The 22,617-nt window shown below is 47.1% G+C and overlaps 1 protein-coding gene and 1 pseudogene across 1 annotated transcript in view; one reads left to right on the top strand and one right to left on the bottom strand.

Annotated features, from left to right (window-relative positions):
- PELI2 (pellino E3 ubiquitin protein ligase family member 2) overlaps positions 1-22,617 on the top strand; it is a 181,639-nt gene that overhangs the window by 17,736 nt on the left and 141,286 nt on the right. The gene's annotated exons all lie outside the window — the stretch shown is intronic.
- Positions 19,625-20,143, bottom strand: LOC142425496 (protein LLP homolog pseudogene; annotated as a pseudogene).

Below are 22,617 nucleotides of genomic sequence, written 5' to 3'. Positions count from 1 at the left end.
CGGGGCCTTGCTTAGAACAAACCTCATGGGCCTGATGACACCGTTCTCCATTGCAGCGTGAGGCGATGGAGGGGCCCAGAGGCCGAGGGGTCCAGAGGCCGGGGGGGCCTCGTGCGACCCTGCATGCTTCTTAAGGGCCAGGTGGAGATTTGAGCCAAGTCTCCACATGTAACATGTTCTATTCAAACGTTCTCGGGGCTTCCCAAGACAAGAGACCCTCGCAACGCCTGGCACGGATTGAGGAAGGTCACAGGGCTTGAGTCTTACTGTTGGTCCTTAGGGGAGTTGCGATTTTAACCATGAAAGTGCTGGCGGGCTGGACAAAGTGTGGGCTGGCAGGCCTGCTGCTGGGAGCCCTCCCCCACCCCCCTGCTGGCTCTGCTGGGACCTGCTCACATTTCCCTTTATGTTCCTGCGGCAGGAAATGGTCAGAGGATGCCTGCCTGCTTTCCTGTCACCTCCATTCCCATCAGACTCCCACTATGGAGCATGGCTCCCTCAGGAGCAGCGCTTCCTGCAGCCCTTTAGGCTCACTTGAAGGGGCCTCTGGCTCCTGTCTGCTTTGTCCTCTGTGTCCCCGCACTACTTGCAGTGAATCCTACACTCTGGGCTTCTGCTTGTGAAATTGCCCCAACCCAGTTTCTCCGAGGTCAAACCCCCACACCAGATGTTCTCCCCGGTGATGATACCAACCGTCAACCCTTCCCACGGAGCTTTGCCGCCCACACCCGTCCATTCGTAAATGGACGCGTTTGCTGGCAATTTGTAGGCCTTCAGTATGGGATTGTTTTTAAAAAGGTTTATGCGAAAAAGATGGTATGTAAACAGTGCTATAAGGACCACGTTTTGAAAAATGAAGGAAAATTTAGTCATGATATTTGACAATTTCTTTGCACATTCAGTTTTCATTGCGCACATGCACCTTTTTATATACTTCATTTTATGTACAGTGTCTGCGCTTTTTAAAAAGTACTAGCTAACTCTCATCTTGAGGGAATTTGATTAAAGATAGAAAAACAGTTAAAGTAAGCAAATATGTGTCCCCTCCCCATGGTCAGAGCAGGTATACAGTCGCAGGTTAAACTGACAAAGTGAAACTCACTACCTTCAAGTTGAACGTACAGCCCAGTGGTTCTCAACCTTCCTCCTGCCCCAACCCTTTCAGACAGTTCCTCATGTTGTGCTGACCACACCCCCCAAAAAAACAAAACGTAAAATTATTTTCGTTGTTGCTTAATCACGAATTTTGCTACTGTTAGGAATCAGGTGACCCCTGTCAAAGGGTTCTTCGACCCCCCACCCCCCCCAAAGGGGTCACGACCCACAGGTTGAGAACCGCTGCTAGAGAGCAAGCTAGAACTGCCCCTGTGGGTTTCCAAGACTAACTTTTTACGAAAGTAGAAAGCCTCATCTTTGTCTCTCAGAGCAGCTGGTGGTTTCGAACTGCAGACCTTGCAGTTAGCAGCCCCACGTGTGACCGCTCCAGCCCCAGGTCTCTCCTCTCTAGCAGGTTACTCCACACCAGTTCTGTTCTCGGAGGCATTGCAGGGTGATTGTGTGGCATCTGTCTGTTCTAACGGGATGATGGGGGCATCGTGGCGTTGTGGCGGGCATATGCCCCCTTGTTGGAGATCTTTAAAAGACCTTTGAAAAGCCAGTGTGCTCAGCCCATGGCTTCTGAAAATTCATTTCTTAAGGGCTCTTCCAGACCCCCAGATTCTACATTTTGCCCAGTCGAGCCCCTGTGGACCTGTGTAGTTCAGCGTTTTTCTACACTGTATTCTCTCCCTGCCTCACCTCACCTGTGAGGGTTTAGCTCAGGCGCCCTCACCTCTGAGCGATGATGCCCTTCCCGGTGCCTCCTCTCGCCTCCAACTAGGAGCTTTGGGTCGCAACCCCTTTGGGGGTCTAACGACCCTTTCACCCGGGCCGCCCGATTCCTAACAGTAGCAAAATGACAGTTAAGAAGTAGCAATGAAAATCATTTGATGGTTGGGGGTCGCCACCCAACATGAGGAACTGTCTGGAAGGATGGCGGCCTGAGGAAGGTGCAGAACCAGTGCTGTGGGTGGTGATCTTTCACTTCCTTGCATTCATTCTCAACGCAGCCCTCCGCTCCTGTAATTGTCCCCTCATTCCAGGCCACCTTCAGGGGCACTGTGTGCCAAACCACCAAGGATGAAGGGGAAGAAAATTCTATGAGCCTGTAATGGCAGCGGGCAGGGAGCGCCTTCTCAGCCCCACTCTGTCCCGGCTCCTGGTCTACTACCTGGCATTGTGTGAATGGTCAGTCATGGGGCCAAATGCTTGCACCTGCTGGGCAGTGCTTCAGCTCTCAGCTGCTATGCAAAAGGTCAGGAGATGGCACCCTGAAGCAGAGCTCTGTGGGAGCAAAGCCCAGCCCTATAAATGCAGGTGTGGGGCACCAAGGGCCACTGGGATATTTAGGAATTTGTTGGTGGTCCATGCAAGCTGATCAACTTAAAAGTCCGCCTGCTATATTTGGTCAAACAATGAACAGTTTGCAAGCAGCAGCCCTCCCAGGAGAGCGATCAGGCTTCCCTACGCCTGTGAAAAGTTACCTTCTCCGCCACTCTCAGTGGCAGTTCTAACCTGCCCTGTAGGGAGGCTGTGAGTCAGAATTGACATGAAGACGAGCTTGGTTTTTAATATGATGGCTGGAAATCATCTTTGGTGAGACGTGTGATGGTGGCTGGCATTGATGACTTCTTGTGCCTTACGGCCTGTGGGCTGGATGCCCCCATCCCTGCTGTACAGATTACAGCCTGGGATGCCTGATGGGGCGGAGCCATTCCTTCCTAGAAGGTTGCCACGGGTCATAATCCACTCCGCACACAAAATAACAGTATAGATGGCTTCTTACCCCATTTCTTTTGCTCTCTGCCCCAGAGTTCAAGGATGTGCGATTTATTTTCTTAAAGGTAGTTAGTTTATTGGTAAGCTCGGATGAGCATTCAGGAAGTATTCTCCTGTTTGTGTGTCCGCAGTTGATGGTAATGTTTCTTTAGCACTTCTCTGTGGTAGCTGCCCAGTGAGGGTTGATTCTTTGGTCCTGAAATGGGATGGTAGGGGGATTTTGCATGTGTTCCCTAAACTCTAAGGAGCTCTGGTGGCGTAGGTTACACATTGAACTGCTAACCACAAGCTCAGTGGTTCAAACCCACCAACCATGCCAGAAAGAGGACGAGTCTATTCCTGTACCCAGTCAGTCTCGGAAGCCCACAGGGGCAGTTCTAGTCTGCCCTACATGGTCACTGTGAGTCAGAATCGACTCAGTGGTGTGAGTTTTTTTTTTTAAGTCTTTATTCTAAACTTAGGGAAGAGAAGACGTTAAAGTGAACTGGAAAAGGGATGTGGCCTGGAACTGACAGAACGCTCAGCAGCTGTAAATGATCCCTTCTTGGTATGTGTTATTAAAAAATCTCCCCAGGAAAATCAACAAGCCCAGACATATCTTGACAGTGATAGATCTTTATTTTGACTCAAAATTAGTTGCTCTGGTTTCTTATCTTCCACTCTGATGTCACAGATGAATATCTTTTCTACCATTTTCCCCTGATTCTATCCCAGTTGGCTCTTGGCGATTGTGCATGCTAACTTGGCTTGTGTGCGTTTTCATATTCAGCTTCGTTGCTTTGATTCTTAGAGAACTCCATGCTTATAGAACACAAATGATACACCCAGAGTATTGCTACAAAACCACAGAAACCTAAGCACAAATATAAAAAGGTGAAGCGATTTTTGATATGTTGCTCTCAATCAGCCCTCCATCCAGGTCTGTAGACTTCTGCAGGGGGTGCTCTGTCTCACTCATCCTTCCCTGGAGAAATCTGTGCCTTCTAGCCACGCCACAGCCAGAGGGACTCAACTCGTGCTTTGTTAAATGTTCTGTGAGTTTTGTAACCAAAAGGCAGTCTGAAGGGGTGGGATTGTAGCGTGGATGGGGTCAAGGGTCATAGTGAAATTCTCAGGATCAGCCCTCAGTTACCCTCCAAGGACCAGGTATATCGTGGTGTGTGTGTGTGTGGGGGGGGGGGATTGGGGGGGATCCTTGGCACAACTTTCCTGGCTTTTCTCCAGTGCCTTTTCCCACTTTTCTGTACGTGTTTTCATACGAAACTCCCACAAGTTTCCTTTGAGGATCATCCTTTTGCGCCCCCCCCCCCCCCCCACCTTCAAACAAACAACAAAAAACAGTTGCTGTTACCTTCTGAGCCGACTTCTCTACCTTGAATTTACCGGGCCCAGCACATCGACCAGAAAGATGGTTTTCACTGGACCTCTTTGGAAGGTATCTTCACGAGCCTGAAACAAGTGACTGGCTGAGAGAACTTGTCTGCAGCCACCCGCTGAGTGCAGAAAACATGACAAAACAGGTTTTATTTGGAATATACTCCTGCACATGGGAATTCCGGCCCTAGCAATACTTCTTTGACTTACTCTCACACACCCATGTGTGCACATGCAGACACACACCCACACCCACATCGATGATGTTTCTTGTTAAGCCCATTTTAGTGTACTCTTTTCTGTGTTCATTTTGGTGCACACGTACTTGATGCGTGTTGATGGTTTTCCCTCCATCGTCCTACGCTGAGTGCAGCTTGCTGTGCAGTTGAAGACAGATGGCAGCAGTACTCTGAAAGCTGACTTGAGTTTATTTTTGCCCCTTCTTCCCACCCCCACCCCGCTCGTTTTTAAGCCCCATCACATGAGCTCGTCACTAAATTAAATGTGTGTGTGTGTGTATAGCAGGGAACTAGAAACCAGTTTTCTTCCCTCATGTTTTCCACCCATTTCCACCCCCTGTCCCTCCTCTGCTGTGTTAGACAGGGTTCTCTAGAGAAACAAAGCCAGTACACTAATAATTTTGTATATATTTATATAGATAGATAGATAACATAAGTAAACAGTTAACTAATCTGTAAAGCAGTACAAATGGCCCAGTGCAACTCACTTCTGTGCGACAGCTGTGAGACACCAGTTGAGGGCCACGGGGTAGTCCTCGGTGGAGCAATTCAGGCTATCCCGCCACAGGCAGCAAACAGCAAGCAGGTCACCAGCAGTCAGCCAGATGACAGGGTCTGACAGTCCTCAGGTCAAGAGAGCTTCCAGTAGCATGGCGCAGCAGGTCTCGAAGGAACCTCAAGTGACAGCGACATAATCCGTGGCTAGGTGTCCCACAGGTCGTGTCGTTTGCAGATGGAGGCACAGAACAAGCAAGGCAGCCGCGGACTTGTCCGATCACAGAGCAAGAGAGAAAGAGACGAGGCTCCCCGAGCTCTGTATCTCCTCCCTGCAGCCAATCTCACATGTGTGCATTGGCCATGTTGGCACAACAAACCTGCCTATCACATCTGCCCTCCGTGTGTAGCATCTTCAGATGAATATCCTGCTCCTTCCTCCCTTCCCTCTCACACAAGAACCATAGTATATAATGAAATGTCTGAGAGTCAGGTCATTCACGGGATTTGTAACAAAAAGGGAAATATGGTGGTATTAAACAAGTTATGTACACATCAGAGAGCACCACTGTGGCAGAAATTATTCTGAGAGAAGGCCCTGACGCGCCGTGCTGTCTGAGCAACCCCGGCACCGCAGTCCTTGGCGAAGACTCGCAGACACAAATCACCTCACCACTAGCCGGCGAGCCAAGGGCAGATGCCCTGCTCCACGGGGTGTGGGCACGCAGCTTCGGGAACAAGCTGCAGTCCAAATGCCTTGTGAATTGCAGGTTTGCCAAGTGGCTTAATGAACTCGTTGGTTTAGCTGGGACTGGAGTATAATAAGGGCCTGTGTTACGGCACCGTGTTGGCCCGTGGCTTTTGCCTGTAGAGTTTCTTTCCGGGGCAATGTGAGCACCTGTTCTCAATAACCTACCGACCTGGACCCTGTTGCCATTTCCTCGAGATGAGAAATCGCCCTGAGGGCTGGCGACTCAGGGATTGTGGAGGAAAGTGGTCCATGAGTGAATTACTTACTGGTGATCTAGTTAAAGAGAGAGCTCTCTAAGAGTTGACATTCTGGGTCTCGCTATTGAAAACATTCACAGGGTGACTTTTGGTAGCATTAGGACTGAAACCCTTTATTTTTCTGGTGGAGTATATTTTTAAGGATGGAGCTAGCCCTGGCTGCATATTGTGTACGCTACCAGAAGGACAAACAAATCTGGCTTGGAAGATGTATGGTCAGAGGGCTTCTTATTGGCAAGGATGGCGGGATTTTGTCTCACATACTTTGGACATGTCCGGAGAGAGCAGCCTCTGGAGAAGGGGATCGTGTTTGGTAAAGTACAAGGTCAACGGAAAAGAGGAAGGCTCCCAAGGAGATGGACTGATGCGGCGGCTGCAAGAATGGGCTCAAGCCCAGGAACAATTGTGAGGATGGCGCAGGAGCGGGAGGCGCCTGCCTTCTCTTCTGCAGACAGTTGCAACCAACTTGGTGGCGCTTGACAGCAACCATGAAAGTCAGCCAAGTCCAGAACTGCTGAAGCGTCATTCAGACCGGACCAAGCCAGCCTCCAGCCAACTTCACCGAGTGACAACCCGAGGTGTGTTTGAGAAGAATCGTGTGCCGTAGCACATTCCACAACTGACCTTTGGAAGTCGCTCACCAGGCCTTTCTTCTGAGGTGCTTCTGGGTGAGTGTGAACCCACCACCCTATCAGTTTATAGCTGACCACTTAACTCAGTGCTTCTCAACCTTCCTAACGCCACGACCCTTTAATACAGTTAGTTCCTCATGTTGTGGTGACCCCCCAACCATAAAATTATTTTCGTTGGTACTTCGGGCAACCCCTGTGAAAGGGACGTTTCACCCCCCCCCCCCATAGGGGTCACGACCCACAGGTTGAGAACCTTTGACTTAACTGGTGGTTTGTTTTCTGTCGCTCGGACTCCTTGTCCAGGAAGCAGGGCCTCAAAATGCTTCCACAGTAATATGCTGATGGATAATAGGAGCTGCAGGCTAGCTGGTGATCAAGCAGAAGTCACTCCAGCGAGTGCTTTGAAAAGTTACATGCAGTTCCTGCGTCTGCTTTCCAAGCACGGTACACGTGGTCCGCTTGAGTCAGGTTTTGATGGGCTAAAAGCCTCCTTGGTCCTGCGGAACAGCTGGGGCCCTTGGAAATCACTGTCCATTTAAACGAGGTAGGGAAAGAAGTCGGATCCAAGGGAATCCTCCGAATAGCCCTTTCAAACAGGTTCTTCCTCTCGGCACGTAAGCCTTATTTCTCCCGGTGACTTGATTAGCTTCCCACTGCGGTAGGAAAGGCGTTCCTCTCCCTGGGCCATTGCACCGGTTCCCGTGCAACCGGAGTCGCCGAAGTGTGGGTTGTGGTGTGGGGAGGCACGCAGTTTCGTCGGAGGCACTCTGGGCCGGGCCTTGAAGCTCTGGATTTAGATCATGTGGCAACAAAGTAAACATGTTTGCTCGGAGCCTCTGTGGAAGCATGTAATTTAGACGCACTGCTACGACTGTCAGATTATATTTTTATCCTTTAAAGCCGGTGGTTTCTTTCATGCGCTGGGCTATTGACAAGGAGTCTCGCCCGGGTTTCAAACAAGGCCACTTGGGACCAGGAACAAAACTAGAGATGCCGTGTAGGATGTCTTGTTGTCTGGAGCTGTTCATTGAGGGATGCCTTTTGTTTAAGTAAGAATAAGAATACTAATTGACTCCCTCAGCCCACTGACCTTGATAATTGCTACATCCTCTGATGTAATTTATTAGTGTACTTTATTGAATGCCAAGTGTTTTAATTGATGCAGAAGGCATGGAATTTATACAAGCCTTCTGGCAATGGTCTCACAATGAGGTTGAATGTGTGTCTTTCTTCTCCCCCCTCTCTAACCCCACCTCCTCCTCCCAGGTGTGTAGTTTGGGGTGATTTCTTTCGTGTAGGTTCTGACAGTTTGCCTTGGCAGTCTTTTCTAGGACTTTCACACGTGAACTTGTCAGGTGCCTTCCAGTCTCTTCTGACTCATAGCAACCCTATGCGCGGCTAGAAGGAAGCGCTGCCCGTCCGGTCCAGCCTCACAGTGGCTGTCACATTTGAGAAACATTGTTGCAGCCATGTGATAATCCCTCTCATCCAGTGCCTTCCTCTTTTCTGCTGCCCCTCGACTTTTAGCCAACACGCTGTCCTTCGCCAGGGACCAGCCTCTCCTGACGCCACGTCTCTCCCGATGACTTGGCAGCATAGAATTGTTTCCAGCCCCTCTCCCACCCCCCCCTTTACGAACCACTTCCACTTCCCTGCCTTTTGGGCCGAGATACCTGCCGTGTTAGCGCAAGCTGGCATCGGGTCCCACAGCAGTTGGAAAGATTTGGCGGGGTGCTAAGTGAAACAAAGTGGATTTTCACCCACCTAGTCGAAATGTGTTTTTATTTCCTTAATTCACAAGAGGTGGCAACATCAAGTTCGTAAGGGTTTATGCCAGTGGGGTGTGTAACCTGCTCTTTCAGAAAGCGCTCTGTGTCTCATCAATGAAAGAGTCCCACAATAGCCTTTTTTAAAGCAGGGTCAAGGTGGCGGGCTGTGCGGAATCCGATGGTGGCTTTCTCATGTGCAGCCGAGAAGTTTATTTTTTTGTGGTCACTGGAGGGGATGACAGAAGAATAAAGCTCTTTGGACGCATAGCATGTAATTGCTTTGAATCGAGATTAAAGTGGAGAAAAAAATGAAAACGTAAGCTGCCTAGAATGTAATGTGCCCTTGGAGGCTGCTCTGTGGCTAGGATAACAACCTTTTTCCCTCCAGGTCCCCTCCCCGTCCCCCCTCCCACTCCCCCATTAACTGCCACCCCCAGAATGTTGCTGATCTGAATGCCATTGAGATTAATTCTTCAGCAGAAGCTTGGATACAGGCGTAGATGGGCAAGATGTGTGTTTCCTCTGCCAGGCGGTTTAGCAGGACAGGTAATGTATGAACGCTGACTGCTAAAGTAAGGTGAGCACCTAAATTTAGGTGAGCAGTCTAGCTTTAACATCAGTTGTTTCAAAGACAAGATTGTCTGTATGTGATCCGATTCAAGGCTGATGGTGTGGATTAAAGATGTAGAACAGCGGTTCGCAACCTGTGGGTTGCCCTTTGAGGGTCGACGGACCCTTTCACAGGGGTTTACTGATTCCTAGCAGTAGCAAAATTACAGTGATGAAGTAGCAATGAAAATAATGTTATGGTTGGGGTCACCACCACATGAAGAACTGTATGTTAGGGTGGCGGCATTAGGAAGGGTGAGAACCACTGATGTAGAATGAAGCCATGGCGAGCTTCGTGCTGATGTACGTACTTCAGGGCATTGAAAACCTATTCCTCTTGGCATAAACGTTGAGAAACCTGTAAGAGTGATGCTTGGACATTCTGAGAGAAACGTGGCTTGACACCAGGGGCTTTAATGTGACCATAGTACAACAAGCTGTCCTGCCCTGGGCTACAAATCCTTGCCTGACATCATCTCTTGGCTAAGATGGTACCGGGAGGCCCCAGGAAGCAGGCATCCTGTGGACCGCCTGGCTGCGGCTTCTGCTGCAGACATCCACCGGAGGAGGCAGCTGGATTCAGAGCGGGGAGCAGCTGGACACATGTCTTCCCTCCTGCCTTCTTCCCTCCCGCTGGCTCCGCTCTGGCTTCACAGCTCACCCCCAAAGGCTGGTCGGCTGCGTGGTCACGAGAGCACGACAGCACTCAGAAGAAATGGCCTTGAAGCACGTGCTGTTTTTTTGTTTAAATCAAGTAGTTTTTTCATGCGGCGTGGAAGTGACTTTTGGGGTAGTCTTTAGAAACTGTACATGCATTTAACAAGACATGCTGAGTTTCAAGACAGGAGTGTATTTTGACACGAAACTCCTGTTAAACTGGGAGTCCCTTCCTGACCCCGTAGAATAGAGAGGACCTTTCTCAGGATTCAAGCATTTCCTCGCTGGAATGCCCCGCACCTTTTTAATGAACTTGAAGTGCCAGGCGACCCCGTGGTTCCTTTTTAGCCTTTGGTCATGACGGTTATTTCCTGGCTAGGCAGTGTCAGGCACAGAAACTGCCCCTGCATATTATGCGATGGCCTTATTTGCCAAGTTTGCGTTGATAAATTCTAACTCTCAGAAACGTTGTGAAATGATCTCTTTGACACATGCAAGGGACAGCCGGATCTTATTGTTAAGGATGTTTGAATAATGATGGGCTTTTAAAGATTTAAAGGTTTGGTCTGCCAAGCATTCATTCTCTTCTTGACTGGAACTGATGTGTTGCATAACGAAAATATATAGCGAACAAGTTGTTTTCAGTCTGTCGTCAATGTATAACATCTATTGTTCATTCATTCAGCTCGGCGGTTGAAGTCTCTGGAGTGTGGTTACAGAAGTGCTTGAGTTCATGTGGAAACAATTACTCCGCCCGTGTTGTTGGTGCGTTTGTTTTCTCAGGTGCCTTTGCCCAGCCTGGCTTTCACTTTCCTGCTGACAAGAGTTGATGAACATGTGGGGAGACGGTGGGAAAGAATGGGGGTGACAGGGAGCAGGAGCATGCCGGCAGCACAGTTGCAGGGCAGCTGGGTGGAAGTGGACTCATCGAAGTTACAGAGTCTTTAATTATGTAACTGCTTGCCTTCCTACCCTGACACCTTGGATGATAGGGCAGGCCATACCCAGTCCTTTGGCTTGGCTTGGCCCTGGATGTGGTAGATGAGGATGGGGGGAGGGGAGGAAAAGGTGGCTGGTGGTCCAGGGAAGGCAGACTAGGAGGGGTGAGGACAGAGAGATGGGGACTGCTGACTACAGTGTGTGGGGCTAAGAAGTACCGGGTTGTCTATTTGTTAGTCTCAAGATTTAATTGTCTTGAGTCCTGTGTAAGTCCGAGTAGACCAGAGAAACAAATCCATAGACAATCGTGTATATAAGTAATAGCTTTATATACAAGAGCAGTTGAACATTGTAAAAACATCCCAGCCCAGTTCAGATCAAGTCCATAAGTCCGATACCATGTGACCGATACCAATCTATAAAGTCCTTTTTAGACTCAAGAAACACATGCAATGACTCTGGATGCCTGAAGATCACAGGCCAGTGGATGGGAAGTCTTGTGGATCCAGTGGTGTTGTAAGCATCTCAGTGCTGCAGGGGTCTCCACGTGGCTTCTCCAGCTCCAGAGATCTGGTGCCACCAGCCTCTCTCCATGTATATTCTCCACAGGGATGTCTTGCAGGGAGTGAGGAGAGAGAGGGGAGAGAGAGAGAGAGAGAGAGAGAGAGAGAGAGAGAGAGAGAGAGAGAGAGAATATCTCCTGCGTCTGAGAGAGAGAGAGAGAGAGAGAGAGAGAGAGAGAGAATATCTCCTGCCTCTGAGAGAGAGAGAGAGTGAGAGAGAATATCTCCTGCCTCCAAGGAGGAATACAGGAGTTCTCAGAATTCTCAGGGGAAGGCCATGGCCATACAGAGGCCTCATTGACCATGGCCTGATTGACAGCCTAGACTCCAACCCTTCACTCTGAATCCTCAAATTGACACCAGATTATGTAACTACCACAATGCGTTATAAAATGAAAATAAAATTATTATATTCCATATACAAGGAGGCTTCAAAAAACTCATGGGAAAATGGATGGAAAGACCATTGGAATTGCCCTTGAGCCTCCTGAAGCCCCCTCATAAAACCAAAAACCAACCTCACTGCCAGTGTGTTGATTCTGACTCATAGCAACCCTGTAGGACAGGGTGGAATTGCCCCTGCGAGTTTCTAAGACCAACTTTTAAAGGGGATTAGAACCCCTGTCTTTCTCTGACAAAGCTGCTGGTGGTTTCCACCTGCTGAGCCTGCAGTTACTTTCTGAGAGGGGAGGGTGGGGGGGGTGTCCTCGGCCCTTTGTTGCTTGTTGTTGGTAGTGGTAGTGCCCTTGAATCGATTCTGACTCACAGTGACTCCATTTGTGTGAAGGAGAACTGCCTCCCAGGCTTTAATTGGCTTTCTGCCATGCGGTGCCGGGTAGGTTTGAACCACCAGCCTTTACGTCAGCAGCCGGGTGCTTAGCGTTGGGTCTACCAGGGTTCCTTTGTTCTCATGTCTAGAGCTCCTAAAGTTTGTTTGACGATGAACCGAGTCACTGGACCCCTCTTTTCATTCCGTATCTCTCCTGTCCTTAACTCTTCTTTGGGCACCTTTGAGTTCTGGTTCAGGTTGTTAAATCTTCAACTCATGTTTGCTCATTTTATCTATTTGTTGTCTAGTTTACTGCCCTTTGCTTCAACGTGCCTTGGTGGTGGGGGCTCTTCTCGGCTGTAAACAATTTTAAGGAAACGTAACTTTTAAAAACGTGACCCCGGTCACCAGTGGGACTCCACGAGCCCAGGTGAGAAACAGAAAACCTGGGAAGTCCTGGTCATAACCCTGTCACCCCGACTCCCGTGCAGTAGTGCCCCTTTCTGGCTGACAAAATCGGGACCCCTTTGAGAAGGTTGGCGCAGACTCATTTCTCTATGAGGTGAGATTTTAGGATTCGAAGGTTGTCATCGGGTAGGTATTTCATTTCAGCGTAAATTGGCTTCCCTCAGTAACGAATGATTAATTGTCTGGAAATGGCCCTGTCTGGTGCTTGACCTTCCATGGCACATGTCTGAGTGAAATGGAAATGTCCTGTAGAATTTGTCTAGATCAGTGTGCGTAATTCAGGGCTGTGCCTCAGGGGAGTGTGCTGGTACCTGAAAAATGGATCATTTTACAGAACGGATATATCATCTTTTCTGTGAACATCTTTTCCTTCCCCTAAAACACTAATAAGCCCAGACAAATGTGCTCCTCCAAGTTCTAGTTACATACCCAGTTAAAAGAATTTAAAACTGGTGTTTTAAATGAGACCCACTTATATATATTCTTGTTGGGTGAATGAATCTATTTTCAAATTACTGAAAGCAACAATGATACTATGCCAATGTATTTTTATATTTTTAGATTTTATTTTATATTGTGGTACAGTGAATTATTTAATGTGGCCTCTAGCCGTAATATTTGTAACTGCCCAGCAGAGTTGAGGTACTAAGGGAGGGATGGCTGATACTATGTGGTGAAATGGTTATAGAGTGGAGGTAGTTCTGTCCTCCATTCGATAGGACTCAGCTCTGGGTTCATCCTGATAAAAAATGTTCCCCGCCCACCTTGTAAAGTTGGATGAGGCCGTCATCCACGTCGCATCTGCGGTAGCATTTTGCACTCCTTACTTACTGACATGGTTAGCTTGTTAAGACCAGGTGGTTATGCAAAAATTGACATTATGTGCAAAAAAACGGAGGATGACTATATCAGGTCACAGGATGGAAAATGATTACATTATTACATAACTGCTACATTGTATCATTACACAACTGCCAGATTACCTCATTGTGAAACTGCCGAGTCCCTGAGAATGATGGTCCCATCCTGTTGGTGCACAGTCGTAACCATCATGGCAGCATTATTGTTGCCTTACGGCTAGATGTTCACTGTGCATCACAAAATAGATTCTTTTTTACTATTTCAGTACATGAGACATCGCGTGTGAAGAAGTAGTTGATAAGCGAGGCGTCAGTTTTACATGAAATGTTTACGCACCGTACCAGCCCAGCGCTCGGTGAAATGATCATACCTCTTCAAGACGGTCTTGTCAACCTCTCCAAATGTAGTGATAGCAGAAACAGAGAATGTCCAAACCCTTCAAATAAATATTACCCAACTGAATGCCCGGCTCAGTAATGTTACCGGTTTGAAATAAATTTGGGCCAACCAAAATGGAGGAATTAGTCAGATGTGATCTAGAGGAAGTTGGTATCAACAGTGAGAGTTTGAAAAGAAATGACAGTTTTATCCGGTGTGCAATGGAATGTACATGTTTACTAAAGAATGCTCAGAAACTGTGGCAAAGTAGGGCAACTCGTATTGTCCAGGGCTTCACCAGCTCAGGAGGGCTATTTTAATATTTGGGTGTATTTCTTTGCACGTCAGTCTCTTTTCTGTGAGTGTACTTTGACTTTTGTAGTTTGTTTCCCTGCAGTTATTTGAGGCCTCTTGCCCTGCAACATCGCAGTATCATGCCTTCTCAACATTATCGGACATTTTTAGTAAAAGACAAACTTCTTTTGTGTCATCCTTGTGCAGGGGTAATTTCTTCTTCTTCCCACGTTAGTGCACCCACTGCTGAAGTGAGCACTAAAACCCATCATTTCAAATGCATTCCTAGCATCATGTCTGGCTCAAAGAAAGGTTTTCAAAATGACTTTGAATGATTGAATTGCCAAATGGTCCATCGGGTGGGTGTTTTATTTGTTGTTTGCTTTTTTCTTAGCTTAATTCCCTATTTTGGGGGGTATTTGGGTTTATTTCCAGTTACTGATAATGCTTCAAAGAACATCTTTGTGTAGAAAACATCTTTAGCATTTAGGAAACATTATTTAAAACACATTTCCAGAAAAGGAATTGCTGAAAAAAAAGGGCACGAGCATTTTTATGGCTTTTCTTTCCTACCAATACACTGCTTTCCAAAAGGATGGTCCCAATTTACATTTCAGCCACAAAGAAGCATAAACAGGCCTTTCAAGAAACACAGTGACTGAACTTTTATCCCGGCAAGATTGCTTTCTCAGAAGTCTTCAGCCTTAGTTTCTGTATAGCACTTTGTTCAAACTGGAATCTGTAGCATTTAATGCACATTCATTTATTCATCTAGCAAATAGTGAGAACTTCCATGCGCTAGAGAGAGTTCTTAGTAATGGGATTACCCAGTGACCCAAACCGAGCCCCCCCCACGTTCTGGTGTGGAGAAAGTGTGCACAGCTGCGCACACACACTTGTATAGCTCCAGGTAGAGGGCCATGTGTCTGCAAGATAATCAGGTGGGTTTAAGGGGAGAGCGGGTGAGGGATGTCAGGAAGAGTGATCAGGGGACGCCTCTCTGTAAGGACGTTTTGAAACAGACTAAAGGAGTGTGCCTTGGGGAGGAGCAGCTGGGCAGATAGGAAAACACAAGTGCTGAAGCAGGAGTGGGCTTGGCACAGGGGCAGGGCTGCAAGGGAGCCAGTATGACTGGTGAACGAGGAGAGCAGGGCTGAAGGGGGCAGGGGATCATGTCTGACCTTGTAGGTGGGGTGAGACTTTTAGCCTTAGCTTTGAGTGAGATGGTAAGACAGTTGTGAACAGGAGTTAGGCTTACATCCGAAAAGCATCACTCTGCTACAGTACAGAGAAATGACTTTGGGTGTCAGGTATGAAGAGGAATCAGGCTAGTTAGGCTGCTGCCATGGTGCCTGATCCATAGTGTTTGCCTGGGCTGGGTGTGACCATGGCAGGGATGGTGGGAAGTGCTTTCAATCTGGACAACAGCATGGGAAGGCAGCATGGACAGGATTTGCCTGTGTATTGAGTGTGTGGCATAGATAAGGGAGCAGCCAAGGGTGGCTCTGTGATTGATTGGACCCTATATAGGTATGGATGGGGAGAGGTGCCGTTAAATTCATCCATGGACCCAGTGGAGGTTATTGAAGTCACCAAATATCTGGTTGGGCTTCAAAAGGCTGGTGTAACGGGTTGAACCATGAGGTTGAGCACTGAACTTTTACCTTTGGAATTTCAGATTCCCTGGGATAAGGTAAAGGAACCCTGGTGGTGTAGTGGTTACGAGTTGAGGTGTGAACCATATGGTCGGCAGTTCAAAGCTACCAGGAGCTCTGCGGGAGAAAGACTGGGCTTTCTACTCCCGTAAACAGTTAGCCTTGGAAACCCGCAAGGGGTTGTTTGAGTCAGCGTTGATTTGATGGCAGTAAGTTGGGCTTGGATTGGTTAAGGTAAAGTATAACTTTAATCAATTTTAAGTGTTTCTCAAACATTACCTTGTCTACTGTTTGTAAAGATCAGGGGAAACTAAATGTAGGAATAGATGCTGTTAGGGCAAAATCCTTCAGTGTTGCTGGCTTCAGGAAAGTATGTAGAGGCCCGGCAGGCAGGGCTGGCTGTCACGTAAAGGACCGTTTAGACCATATATTACCTGTTTCTTCTTTTATATGTTAAGGTTTTTGTGAAGTGGAATTTGCGTTACCGGCTTTAGGAGATTATTTGTTTCTTGAATTTAAAGTCCTTCAATGGAAGGACAATGCTCTGCGGCATGGCACAAAGGCACAGCTTAAATTAAGCCAAGGGAAGATGCATCAGCTATACCGAATGTTAGCATAACTCCAATCCTCTCCTGTTCTGGAGGTCTTAATGAGCAGTGGTCTGTCATTTACCGTGGTGTGAACTCGCCCGTCGCTCCAGAGTAGCCTTGGATAGTATGCGGTAGCCGTTGGCTCACGAGCAGAGCTCCACATACAGACACTGGTCTCAGCTTGCCTCTCCACTTCTTGCTCATCCTTTAAATTTAAGACAAGCTCAAGTTGTCTTTGAAGGAAGCAAACCACAACACCATTGCCCATTTATGAATCTGTAGGGCAAAGTTGGGCCATGGGACATGCAAATGCTAATGTTGCTAGCAAAGTTTTCGGGGACTTTGTCCCCAAGCCGGTGAGCGCAAACACATCTCTCTCGGAAGCACACAGCCGCCGTGCTCCCCAGAGGCAAGGGTGGCCAGACCTCGTCTCATACACTTTGGACACGTTGCTACGAGAGACCAGTCCCGGAGGACAATTGTGAGGGTGGCGGGCAGCGGTTCCTTCTGTTGTGCACGGTCTTTATTCACCGGAAAGGACCCGGCAGCACCAGACAGCAACCTGACAACGGTCAGAGCGAAGGGGCGCTGTGTCAGGTGTGCGTGCCGTCAGTGATTGTCCTCCGAAGTCCCACCTCCATCTATTCTGGGATCCAGCCAGGACTCCCCTGGCATTGGTTGTCCTATCTCGTCAGCCTTGTCGGTCTGCTCTTCCATCTTTATGACCGTGATGCATTCTCTGGATGGATGAAAACAAGCCAGTTGTGGTCCAGAGTGGAACTAACTGTGTCCCTAGGGCTCCCAGTATCTGGGACCGATTGTAAGTGAGCTATTACGTTTCTCTTCTCAGACATCGCAGGGTGAATTCAAACCGCCAGCCCTTTGGTAAGTGAGGGGAGTACTTTCCTATTTTGTAGCCTGCCTCTCAACTTGGGTTGATCTGATGTGTTCTCATTGACTAGATAGAAGCTTTGCTTTTTTGCCAAAAATGCTACAGAAGTAATATATCCTCCTTCATGCATCCCATGGGGGTGGGTAATGTGATTATTTAGTGTCTCTCCTTGATAACTTGGTTAAGGTGATGCTTGTGGAATTTTTACTCTGAAAAGTTGATCATCTTCCCTTAATAATTTATAAATATCTTGGAGGAGATGTTGAGACTTAGTATGGTTTTCCTTTAACATTTTCTTACTGTTTTTAATCATCTGCCGGTGGATTTTGCTTGTTAGCTGAATGGTGATCTTGTATTTCTGTCACCCCTTTTGCATTTATGGATTGGAATTTTGGAAGAAAGAACTGTCCATTCTCCATTTAGATCTTTAGACAATTATTTATGTTAACATGAGGGCTAGAGGTCTGTTTTATTCTGTGCACAGGCTATGGCCCACAACTGTTAGTTATTTCCTGCTAACATTTCATCCAGCTCTGACCGTTGTGAGCATCTTTAGCCTGACGGATGTAGTTCTTGACCTGCCTTACCTTTTTGGAGGCTTCGTGATTGTGTGTGGACAGGCCTTGGGCTGCTAACCTTAAGGCTGCCAGTTCACCGTACCACCTGCTTTGGGGGATAAAGACGAGACTGGTCCCTAAAAATTGGCCATCTTGGAAGCCCTCTCTCTGGTTGCTTTGAGTCAACACAATGGCAGTGGGTTTGGTTTAGACCCTTTTCTTAAACACATCCTTCATTTCTGCTGTTTTAGACTCATTTTGCATTTTTGGCTTTATTCTGGCATCAACACTTTTCTTTCTGTTTTTGTTGCGTCAACACTTTTTAAAGGAGCTTTGGCTGCTGCGTTTTAGAAAATGATACTTAGAAACCAAAATCTAGATGTTAGGTGAGCTTATTGCTATCTGAGTGTCAGTGCTCTTAGGGTCTTCACACAGACGGATCTAGGAGAAAATGCGCATACTTGGCAGACACCATCTGTGGTTGTTTCCATGTCTAGCTATAGATATAAATATGTAGGTGTGTGTTTACACACCTATAAACACATGCAGACATTTGTTCCAAACGGAGTTTCTAGCGATGCCTGTGATTATACCGCAACACGACCAGGCTTGTTCTAGCCTTCCTTTTTTTGGTATTCTCTTTGTTGTTGTTAAGTGGCGTTGAGACAGTTCCGACTCATAGCCACCCTGTGAACAAAGGGAGGACATACTACCCAGTCCTGCGCCAGTCCCACCACCACTGCTGTGCTTGAGTTCTGCTGCAGTCACCGTGTTACTCCATCTCAGTGAGGGCTGTCCTCTTTGTCACCGCCCCTCCACTCTACCAAGCATGATGTCCTTCTCCAGGGACTGGTCGCCCCTGACAACATGCCCAAAGTAAGTGAGATAAAGTCTTGCCTTCCTTGTTTCTAAGGAGAATTCTGGCTCCCAGACAGATTTGTTTGTCCTTTTGGCAGACTGTGGTACTTTCAGTATTTTCTAGTTACTGGTACTGTAATTCAGATGCATCGATTCTTCATCAGTCTTACTTTTTCATTGTCCAACTTTCACGTAGAGACGAGGGAATTGAAGCTACATCATGGATTGGGTCAGGTACCCCATAGTTCTCAAAGTAATAATCTTGCTTTTCAATACTCTTTAACGCAGCAGTTCTCAACCTGTGGGTCGTGACCCCTCCTGGAGTTGGATGACCCTTCCCAGTTCATAACAGTAGCAGAATGACAGTGATGAAGTAGCAGCGGATATAATGTTATGGTTGGGGGGTCAGCACCACATGAGACCTGGATTAAGAAGGTTGAGAGCCACTGCAGCAGACTTCTCCAATGTATTTTCTTTTTTAAGCAATAAGAACCTATCTAAAGAATATTTACTAATTACTACCTGCATTATACTTACCAATTTCCCCAACCCTTGTGTACTGGGCTCAGTCAAAACCGGAATCAGTAATAGATAGACATGGAAAGGTTTATTGCATTGGACTGTAGTTTTAGGGACTGGTCGGGCGAGTCCGGAACTTTATGCAGGGCCACCAGGAAGCACCGGCTGGAGCTCTCAGTACAAAGGAAGCCGCAGGCCACAGCTGGGAGTTTGTCTTTTTTTTTCACAGGAAAACTACTATGGATTTATTAAAGATAAAAGTCAAACTTTAAGAGCTATACACAAATAGTCTTTATTCCGCAATGAACAAAATTTAAAGTCCAAAAAAGCAGTGCCCATAAGATCCATCTTTTATAATTACTGCTGCTTCAAAGCTGCGGCAAAGCCCGATGATCTTAAATTTGCCAGTACGTCTGGCACTTACTGACAATGATGAAGTTGCACAGACAATCACAGTGAGTTCATACTGGACAGACTCTGACATCTGAAAACACCCGGATAATACAGCCCCTCTGATGGAAACACCAGTACATACAGCTCTCTTTAGACAAAGAAACTGGGTGCTCCACATGAACTTGAGTTCTACGAGGTTCGAATCGAAGGAAGAGACTCGGGGAAAAATACATCATCGCCAGCGGGTCAAAGTGAAATCCACTCAGGATTTCATCAATCCCCTGCCCCCGCCCCGTTCCAGTGACGTCTCTGAGTCTGCCAGGCTAAGCCTCTCGCGGCCTTCCCCGCTTTGGCTTTGTTTTTCCCCTTCTTCTTTTCTCGCTCTGCCTTCAGCTTTTTTCTGTGTCTCGGGTTCATCCACACTGGGTACTGTCCGTGCTGGTCTAGAAGGCTCTTCTTATTCCTCTTAATCTCAGTCTCCATGGTCATGTCACCTTCACCTTTTTCTTCATTGACCTCACACTGCATTTTCTCTTGGCAACGTCTGGGCCCTACAACAGTTGCTATCTCTTGAACATCTTTCATTAAAGCATCACCGTCTACTTTGAGGATGTTTTTAAGTCTGTTGAGCTCCTTTGGGGCATTCTTTTTTCTCTTTTCAGCACGCATTTTCCTTTTCCACTTACTCCGTAAGCTTTTAGCCATGTTTTACCTGGGCAAGTGTTCCGAGCTCACGTGCAACAGGCAGCTCACCGGGAGTTTGTCTTCCTGAAAACATCTCTGCTCTTTAGTCCTTGCAACCAATTAGATTATCCGATGGAGAAGACTACAAATTGGACTGCTAACCACAAGGTCAGCAGTTTGAAACCACCAGCCAGCTCCAAGGGAGAAAGATGAGGCTTTCTATTCCTAGAAAGAAAGAGTTACAGTCTTGGAAATTCTCAAGGGCAGTTCTACTTGTTCTTACAGGGTTGGTTAGAATCAGAATGGACTTGAGGGCAGTAAGTTGGCGGTTTTTTGTTTGTTTTGTTTTTTTACTGTGGACTTTAGTCACATCTGCAAGAACACCTTCACAGTAAAGCCTCCTTTAGGGTGTGTCTGAATCAGTCGCACTGTAGTCTAGTCTGGTTGCCACGTAAAAGTGACCATCACACTTTTTATACGCGTGAAATAGTTGCTGGCATGTTAGCCCATACTTCCGTGAGAAGCAGGTGCAACAGAACACCCGTTTGTTTCGTAAGCACTGTGGTTTTTTCCCTGTGAAATTTATAGACGCGATGGTGAATAGTAAATGGAACTGCTCAGACTCTGACTCTCTCTTCATCTTACTTGTGGTTTGTCTTCCTCGCGGGGCTGCGCCCAGCCTCCCCGTGTCCTCAGTATGTGGCATGTTCCCAGGCCCGGTGACTAGCTACTGAGTGAATGAACTGAGGACAGCCCCCTACCCTCATATTTCTTTATTAATTTTCCTTTCGGCTAATGTTTCCATTCAGGAAGGAGGGATGGGATTCACTTTGGAAGTAAAAAGATGTACTGGAAGATAAATCCCGGAAATAGTTTTTAAATTGAAAAAAGAATCTCTTAAGATAAAAGACTGAAACCGATCCCTCTCTTGGAATGCCTGCTTTCCTGCTCTTCTTCCACCTCCTTCCACAAGGATTGCTGGTTAGGGTTATACCTTTGAGAGGCGCCATAGTCCAGGAGCTAGTAGCAGTTTAGTGTTACCATTTTGGACTCGTCAAATAATGCACTTTTATTTAACCGTATTTTGTTCATGTTTGTTAGGTGCCATACATTTAAACTGTAAAGAAAAGATGTTTACTTTCTAAATTGAGTAATTCATGGTTCTTTTCGATGAAAAAAAAACCACTTCTAGACTCCTCAATGTTGACTTACATTGTTTTTGTCACAATATTACTTCGGCGCACACAAGCATGTAACTAGGGATAATTACCTTATGTTTACATCTCTTTTATAATTATATAGTAAAGCCAGTTTGCAATAAAATATAAACGCTCCAAACCATTGAAGCCCAACGTACCTGTGTTAATGTAATGTGACAGACGATGATTTGCTTAAACAGAAAGTACCCGTTGAGAGGACAAATATTTCATTGGTTCATGTCGGCCAAGGTTTTTAAGTTCAGCTCAACTGGCCTCTGATGACTTAATCTACCCCTGCCCCCTTGGGAATTCTGTGTGGGAACTGCACAAGACCATGATCTTGCCGAGTGCCAGCTCCAAAGGAGGCATCTGCTTAGTAGGTCTGCACTGCCGTCGGTTTCTTTTTAGGGGGAGACACTTTAAAACGGTGATCGTTTGCCCCTTTGTGACTTCAAAATGCATCACGACTTTAAAATGCAGTAGTGGCTGGGACTCTGAATGAGGAGACATACTGTGGGCCCGGCAGCAATACACCCATGATTTCCCATTAGAGAAACATGGTTTCAGTAGAGAGACAGATGTGCAAACATGTAATCGCCATCTGGTGTGCTCGTTGCCGTTGCTAGAAGTAGGTGGCGTACAAGGTGCAGTGGGATGTTCGAAGAAGGTGTTGGAGTTTAGGTGGCACTTGAAGGATAGGAAGGAATTTGCCAGGTTGACAAGAGGTTTAGGGATTTCAGGCAGAACTAATAGCGTGCACAAAGTCACGAGGCCTGCAGGCTTGGGTAGTCTGGTACTGCTCTGCTTTGTATTATCGTACTTGTACTGTTTGTACATCACTATAAAGGAGCATGTTCAAAGTAGAAGGCAACACTGCCAGAATTCTTTCTATGGAATTCTTACCTCTTAGAGATACATCGTCTTGTATTACAGCCTGTGTTAGTCCGGGTTGACTAGAGAAACAGATCCAGGGACACAGAGGTGTGTGTAAGAGAGAGCTTTATATCAAAGAGTAATTGTATATTAAGAAAACATCCCAGTCCAGTCCAGATCTAGTCCATAAGACTGATATTAGCCCATATGTCTGATACCAGTCTTTAAATTACTCTTCAGACTCGTGCAACACATGCAATGATGCCAAATGCAGGAAGCTCACAGGCCAGGCGGTGGAAAGTCTTGTGGATCCAGTGGTGGAGGAAGCATCTCAACACTGGTGTGGGGGTCTCCACCTGGCTTTTCCAGCTTTAGGGCTCTGACTGTCATCAGCATAGCTCCATGTGGTTTGTCCACAGGGACGTAAAGCAGAGAGAGCGTGTGCTGCCTCCAAGGAGGAAGAGA

This window comes from Tenrec ecaudatus, chromosome 14, assembly GCF_050624435.1.
Source record: "Tenrec ecaudatus isolate mTenEca1 chromosome 14, mTenEca1.hap1, whole genome shotgun sequence".
Lineage (NCBI taxonomy): Eukaryota > Metazoa > Chordata > Mammalia > Afrosoricida > Tenrecidae > Tenrec > Tenrec ecaudatus.
The sequence above is the reverse complement of the archived record's forward strand: the minus strand, read 5'-3'. Positions and strand labels throughout refer to the sequence as shown.